We start from the raw sequence: 7,642 nt of genomic DNA on the forward strand, positions 1-7,642 counted from the left end.
CGACACTTGGCCTGTGTAGTTGCGTGGATCCGCAGAACGTTGCGTTACCACGCACGTTGCGTTACCCCCCCAACCTACCCGCTAGCCTCTTAAGGATGGAAAGGTTGGATAAGGTTATATAGACTATTGATCCCAAATTGGGAAAGTTTGGTGCTACGGCAGCAAAATATCAGACACACAGCACACATACAGAATGCACAAGGATTAATAAAGAGGAAAAAATAGATATAGAATACAAAAATAAAGAAATAAAATGAGACAATGTACAAACGTGAACTCAAGTTATAAATAATTAAGTTGTTGCACATTTTTATTTTCAAAGCTAAAACCTATTATGTTTGTGTTAAATACTAAAAGTTTAATAACTAGTATAGACCAAACTGGCGAAAGGATAACGTCTCGAAGTTCTGGAAGTTGTTTTTGTTCCTTGTGGTGTTGATTGGGGACTTCTTGCAGATGAGCTCATGTGTTCAAACATCCCTCACCATTTTTGCATTGGGAGTATTTCATGTGATGCAATGCATTGGTTATTAATTCTTCACTGAAAACAAATGAGGCTTTGAAAGGCGAAGCAGCCAAGTGTTTCTGTGTGTTGGCATGGCAACAATTCAAAATACACTTACTGAAGGTGGGAAGTTAAGGTGACATCGCTAAAGCTAATATTTTGCACTTTTTTTATTGCAGACTCTTATCCCCCATGACTTGCACTCAGATGTAATTTCCATTTTGCAGGAGGATGCTTTGAACTCCAGCAGCTGCAGAGTGGAGCAGGATTTGCTCTCGGTCCCGGAGGTCCACCTTAAAGCAACGGGGAGGGATTAGCTGCGGCAGCTTCGGCCAAGGTAGGTGCTGCTGCTGCGTAGCCGGCATTTTGCATTTTAATCGAGCCAGCCTGGTGACAGGAACTGCAGAAGAAGATGGGAAAAGAACAAGCGGGGGCTCAGTTAGACCGATAAAAATAGGCTCTTTGCATCTTTCTAGTAATCGGTGGTTACAAATCAAAGCATTGGTATCTGTCGTCAGCCGACCCTGGGATTAAACGTGACTTTTAGCTGTGAAGTGTTCTCAGATTCTCCGTAGCCGCGAGGTCATCTCTCCCCCACATTACAGCAGTAAACAAAAAGGGGCGGAGCTGTTCATCTGGACTTTCCCTCTGGAGCCAGAGTGTAAAGCAGCCGCTGACCCTGAGAGGGGAAGTGTAGGCGGGTACAGCGGCCGCGGGGCCCCGGCAGGGTGCCGGCTTCCACCCAAGATGAGGACTGACACCGGGGTTCAGGGGTTAATTTGTGTAACAGGCAAATTTGCATACAAATGAAAAATGACAGAATTTTTCTGTTCTCCACAACTTTCAATGTCATTCGCATCAAGCCGGGCCTATCTTCCATCCCTTCCCCACCCCCCCAATCCCTCCCTGCACGCCGTTTGAAGAATATTCATTACTTGTGAAGCTGGGGCACCTTGTTTGCTATTAATCTCCACCGCAGGTCAATGACTTAATTTGCTCAACTTTATCAGTGGTGCCATTCACTTTTTCTTTCTTCCTTCCTCCGCCCGTCTGTTCCCTTTGTAGCTTTTTCTAAAGTGTTCTCATTGCTTCTCTTCATAGAGACCGGCTAAGCTTTTTAAAGCACAACAAAGGCACAGTAACTCTGGTCTCTGAATGAGTTTTGAAGACATAAATGAATTACTTGAGAAGGAAATATACGCCGGCCCTCTAGATTGCTCCTTCCTCTCTTCTCCCCGCATCGCCCGACAACTTCTGGAGAGATTTCTCTCAAATCTCCCTTCTTCCCCTCCCCTTCTCTCTTAGTCTTGATTGGATTGATTGTTTTTCTAATCCAGGGGAAATTACTTGCAAAAAAGGGGGTCTGGTCACATAATCACGGTGAAAATAGTGAAGAAAGTAGCAAAGTGCAGAGAGCTTTTCACTGAAGGGAAAAACAGGAAGGCCGCACTTAGGTGAGTCCTGCGTACAGTATGTCTCGTCTCTACTCTTTTTCCAATTAAATGCCTTCTCAGATAAAATCCACACAACACGCTGAAGCCTTGTTCAACCACATTTACTGATAATTTGTGTGAAGCATGTCCCGTGGACATGGGTAAGAAGTGCATTAATCAGATGTCGATAACAAATCAAGTCAATTAGTCCTCCCCAAACCTATCTCCACCCCAAAACCTTAATGCCACCCAGAGTTAAACGGAGCTGGGAGATGCCCCGAGAACCTGACAGGAGCTACAGAATCGAGTGACCAAAACGTTAAGAAATTATTTTTTTTATTTTTTTATTTCAACTTTGACCCAGAAAAATGGCAAGTTGCACGGTTGACAGGAAGACAACACAAATGTTAAAAGCTGTCTGCCTGACAATGCAATATGTCCAAATTCATTGTAAGGGTCTAACAAGCATATATTGTCTTTGTTTAAAGTTAAATGGACCAACCCTCCTCCCTTCTCCCCCAAAAAGTGGCATGCATGTACAGTACAAGTCTTCATGATTCCTTATGAGGTGCATGAGCTCTTAGCTCTATTGTGCATTTCAAACAATCAAGCTCATTTGAACACGGCATCTCGGCATATTTTACTTCCTAAGAAATATATTGGTTACTCTGCGGATTACACTTCTTTTAATCACTATCAGTTGTTTAGTAGTTGGGCTTTCCTGAGACGTGCATGAAGTATGAAACCAATAGCGGGGGAGGGAAAGGGGGGGGGGATTTAAGGCTTCCATTTTTATTGTGAAGAATTAACAGAGAATTACATATCTGAGAATTTGTTTATCCTAACATGAGAAGCACGTCTGGCAGAGCGGTGATGTTGGTTTACCTTGAGCATTATGGGAGGATCTGCAAGTGAATCCTGACATATGAGCAACCGCTGCAGCACATTCTACTCTCGGTGGTCCCCCCAATGTCTCCTTCCAGGCTGCGCTGCCACCCTTAACTTCAAGGCACCTAACCCTAACTACAACCATAACCATTGCCTAATCCTGGTGCTGCCTGGAAGGAGACGTTGGGGACTTAAAACACCGGTAAACACATTCTGCCATCCAGCGAGTAAAAGGCTAGAAATTACTGTGACTTTTCAGTTGTTTGCCTCATGCAGGCGTTTTGAAACCGCTTCATTAAATAAACCCCAATCTGGCTTCTTCGGGAGAGGGAAGGCCGAAGAACAAAAGTGAAAGAGAAACACAAGCAAGAGAGTGAGGGGGAAAAAAGTCTTTGTTTGGATCTTTATGCAAAAAAAACCTTTGTGTTTCCAACTCTTGATCCCCCATAGGCAAAGGAGAGAAGCGTATTGATCTGTGCTGAAAGGAGACAGCCCTTTCATCACGCTTTTCTTCCTCACCTTAGACAGCTTTGAGCGGGCGCTCCTTCAGGATCGCAGCGCCCTCGCCGGGCTACCGGCCAGAGATAAGCGTGGCGATAACCTACCCAACCCCGGTAGGTAGCGAATGAAAGCAGAGGCTGTCTAATTAGCGCTGATCAAAGCGGAGGACTTTATCCCCAAAACAAACCTGCACATTTGAATGTGCTTAGGAGCCGGGGTATGAAAGGGTGGAGGAGGTGAAGGTGGAAAGAGGAGGGGAGAAGTTGGGAGGTTTTGAACTTTTTTTTTTTTTTTGATGATGATATGCACAGCCTCGCTCGTTCGCCACTTCTTCCCTCTCTACTTGATGTGCATGCAGATATGGAAGCACAGAGAGCTGTGAGCAGAGGTTATTCACAAGCTTTTGCATAAAATCTTACCTGTATACAGGCTGCGATTTTCCTGGTGGGGGGATGCGTATATTTTCTATACTTTCTTTCTGGTCTATATGTCCCTTCCTCTGCTGAATTATTTTTATACCCGGTGGGGACAAAATGTCTTATTTACTGAACTGAAGTGATGCGTTGTAATGTGAGCAGCAGTTGCTGGTTGTGTTTAGAGCGCCAGGGCTCCGGTTGTTGTTGTTGTTGTTGTTGTTGTTGTTGTTTAGCCGGTGACTGAGAGCGGGCTGCAGGCACCGCCAGGTCCTGTCAGGGTTGTGGAGTTCGGCAAAGGTGAGCGTCGTGCGCGGGTGACAGTTAAGTTTAGGCCCAAAAACGACTAAAAACATCCCACCCAGCCTGTATAAAGTGAAGGGCCATTTGTTTGTTTGCTTACTTTGACTTAATGGGATTATAGGTAACGTAATATTTTTACTCAAAATAGGAGTGTTGTTGTTACTTTGCACTTGTGAATGCAACTAAAGCCCAATTTATGCTCCTGCGTTAACCCTCATGTTGTCCTCATGTTGTCCTCATGTTGTCCTCGGGTCAAATTGACCCATTTTCCTATATCAATGTTCTTTTTAACTACCCAATTGTAATCACCCAAAATAACATGAATGATCATGCAACGCTTTTTGGCAAGTACAGATCTCTACTTTCATTAATTTTGGGGTGTCATATTCAATTTTATTGCATTTGAAAAATAAATTGATGTGTTTTTGATGGAGTAAAAGTTGACATATTCCAGTCTGTGATTATGCATCAACATCCATTCCTTTAATCTATTATATTTTTATTATAAATAATTCCCAATTCCTGCTTTTCTAACTCAAACATTAGGAACAATTTCCTATAAATGAGGTTTATGGATCATAAATTTCAAAAATAACTGCAAAACTAAAGTTAATACGGTAGTGTTACGTAGTGTTGAAAATTACAAAGAATTACAAACATTGAAAAGTTTCAAAAGTGTTGAAAAAAGTAAGAAAAAGTTAAAATTATCGATTAAAAAGCGTCAACAAAAGTGTTAATTTTCAGTTTTGACGGGAAGACATCACAAGGGTTAAATCAACGCTTAGTACAAACGTACGCGCCGATACGACGCTGCGCCGTAGCCTGATGTGCTTCTCTCAAACAAATTGTAACCACACTTCGCTGAGACGCAGACACACAACTGTGATTGGACGCTCGGCCGGGCCTTGGTAGCGCCCCATGTCCCCTGACTAATTTCCAGGTTCTCCTTCTCCATGAACCTAAACACACACACACACACACACACACACACACACACACACACACACAGCGCCACTCTGCTATCCTCTTAAGGAGATTGATGCAGACTCCAGGGCGTCATTGTATAAACCTCATCTCAACCATCTTACGTAGGCTCTGCGCAGAGCCCCCCCGCAGCGCCGTAAATCCCGCTTCACCTGTAAAGTAAATGAAAAGGAGATCTAGAGATCTAATAAACTCAAAGCAATACGACTTAACTGTCAGAGATGACTGTAGCTCTTTCTACGTGTGTCCAGATTAGGGTTTTCTCTCAACCAATAGTATTAATATTCTAAATTCCAATATATTCAAATAGTAAAAGGAAACATTTGAATGGGAAAATGTAGAATTAGAATATTAAGAGAGGGCACCATACTGTACACTCAGCCACTGCACCTTAACGTCTTCTCTTAATGACAAGTCTGGTGAGCGACCAGAGTGCTGTGACTGGTGTTATCTGTCGATCCTAAACACAACAGTGACATGCAAAAAGGAAAAAAAATCATTTCTGTTGCCAGTCGTATAGCAACAGTATTCTCAAGACTGGAAACATGTGAACAACTTGCAGAATTTGTAGAGGATTTCTCTTGACAAATACAGATGGGCGACAAATGAAAGTAAAAACCAACATGGCGCCGACCGCGAGCCTCTACAACTACTTCATGGAGTCTCTGCTCATCTTCTTCATCATGCTCATCAAACGATTCATCCGTTACTTTTCTCCACTCATTTAGGCTTTACCTTTTATTGTGTCACTCGTCTTCACATCCTCTTGGTTTTCTTTTGAAGGAAGCATCCGTTCTGAAGTCTTTCCTCTTGGTTTTCGTTTTGAGACGGAGTGCAGCTCCTAACCACAATGAAGTCATAGAAAAAGCCCAAATGGGACTCCTGTCTGACTGCACTTTGAGATAAGAATCTTACTTAAGGTTCTTTGTGCTGGATAAACACGCCAAAAGTCATATGTGAAAGCAATTAGTGTGATTGCAGAGAGGAAGGAGAAAAGTGCAAACGTGTCAGTGCTCAAGACATCATTTACTAAGCGCCTCGCTTTCATGACGGAAACTCTGTACGGCACGTGTCAAACTCAAAGGCCCGCGGGCCAAATCGGGCCCCTCGCATATTTTGATCCGGCCCACATATCGACTTGATTTCACAATACATTTTAGTGCGTTGCGCGCCAAACCAAAACGACAGGAAACTGTTTCTCAAACTGCAGTTACGCCACACTCAAACCAGAATTTGGCAGCTTTCAGACTTTGAGACTCAGAAATTAAGCAGAAACAAGCAGAGTGGTTCAAATAATCAGGCTGTAAAACAGGTTGCTGGGAGTCGGCTGTGTGGTTGCCTGCTTTTTAAAAAATGTATGTATGTAAATCTTTGTGTTGCATGCATGATGGAACTTTTTTTGCTGCCTTTTTTGGGGCTTTATGTCAACTAAACTGTAAGTGGGAAAGCTATGTGAGACATGCAATAATACAGGGAACGATTTGACTTTTTTGATTGAATAAAAGCATGCAAATAAACTGCCTCTTATGGAGCCCTGGAGGTGACATGTAGGAAAAAATAAATAACAAAAAAAAGATGTACTGGGGACAAACACTTGATTTTGACATGGAGGTTCAAATAATAAAAACAATTTAAAAAAAAGAAAATAAACATACTGGGACCAAGACTTGTAAGGTCTTGCGTTTTTGTTGTGCGAGATCTCAAGTGTGATCTCAAGTGAGATCTTGAGTTTTTTTTTTCCTACATGAAAGTCGAGATCTCGAGTTTGAAACGAGCTCTCGGGTTAGTGCTGCATTTGACACGGTCGACCACGACGTATTATTAGACCGATTGGGAAAACTGGGTTGGCCTTTCTGGCTTAGTACTAAAGTGGATTGAATCCTACTTACAGAATAGGGATTACATTGTGTCAATAGGTAATTATACATCTGATCATCAATATAATTGCGAGTTCCCCAAGGCTTCTATCTGGGGCCTCTTCTGTTTAACATCTACATGCTTCCAATGGCCCATTATGAGAACAACAAAATAAGTTACCATAGTTATGCGGACGACACCAAATTTACATAACCTTATCGCCAGGGGACTATAGTCCAATACAAAAACTGACAAGTGCATCGAACAATTAACGGCTGGATGTGCCAGAACTTTCTGAAATTAAATGAAGGAAAAAGGTGGTTGTTTTTGGAGCAAAAGAGAACGATTAAAAGTCTCGCTCGCTTCAAACAACAATGTTAAAACACAGACAAAGCCAGAAATCTTGGTGTAGTCATGGACTCAGACCTGAACTTTAACAGCCACATTATGACAATTACAAAGTCAGCCTCCTATCACCTAAGAACATATCAAGGGTTAAAGGACTTATGTTCAACAGGATTGGAAGAACTGGTCCATGCTTTCATCTTCAGTAGACTTGACTACTGTACCGGTGTCTTTACGGTCTCCCTAAAAAATCAATCAGACAGCTACAGCTGATTCAGAACGCTGCTGCTCGAGTCCTCACTAAGACCAGGAGACTGGATCACATCCCTCCATGTCTCTCACTAAGACTAAGAGACTGGATCACATCACGTCCTCTCACTAAGCCCAAGAGACTGATCACATCACTCCAGTCC

General features: G+C 42.7%; 1 long non-coding RNA gene across 1 annotated transcript in view; it reads right to left on the reverse strand.

The window, feature by feature from the left end:
• The window catches only part of LOC116674096 (uncharacterized), a 10,139-nt gene extending 3,846 nt beyond the window's left edge, over positions 1 to 6,293 (reverse strand). The window contains exons 1-2 of the long non-coding RNA XR_004327970.1: positions 6,214 to 6,293; positions 3,858 to 3,864 (exon numbers count right to left, since the gene is read on the reverse strand). This is a non-coding gene — a long non-coding RNA (uncharacterized LOC116674096). The remainder of the gene's footprint in view (positions 1 to 3,857; positions 3,865 to 6,213) is intronic.
• Between the last annotated feature and the right edge of the window lie 1,349 nt (positions 6,294 to 7,642).

This window comes from Etheostoma spectabile, chromosome 24 (assembly GCF_008692095.1).
Source record: "Etheostoma spectabile isolate EspeVRDwgs_2016 chromosome 24, UIUC_Espe_1.0, whole genome shotgun sequence".
Lineage (NCBI taxonomy): Eukaryota > Metazoa > Chordata > Actinopteri > Perciformes > Percidae > Etheostoma > Etheostoma spectabile.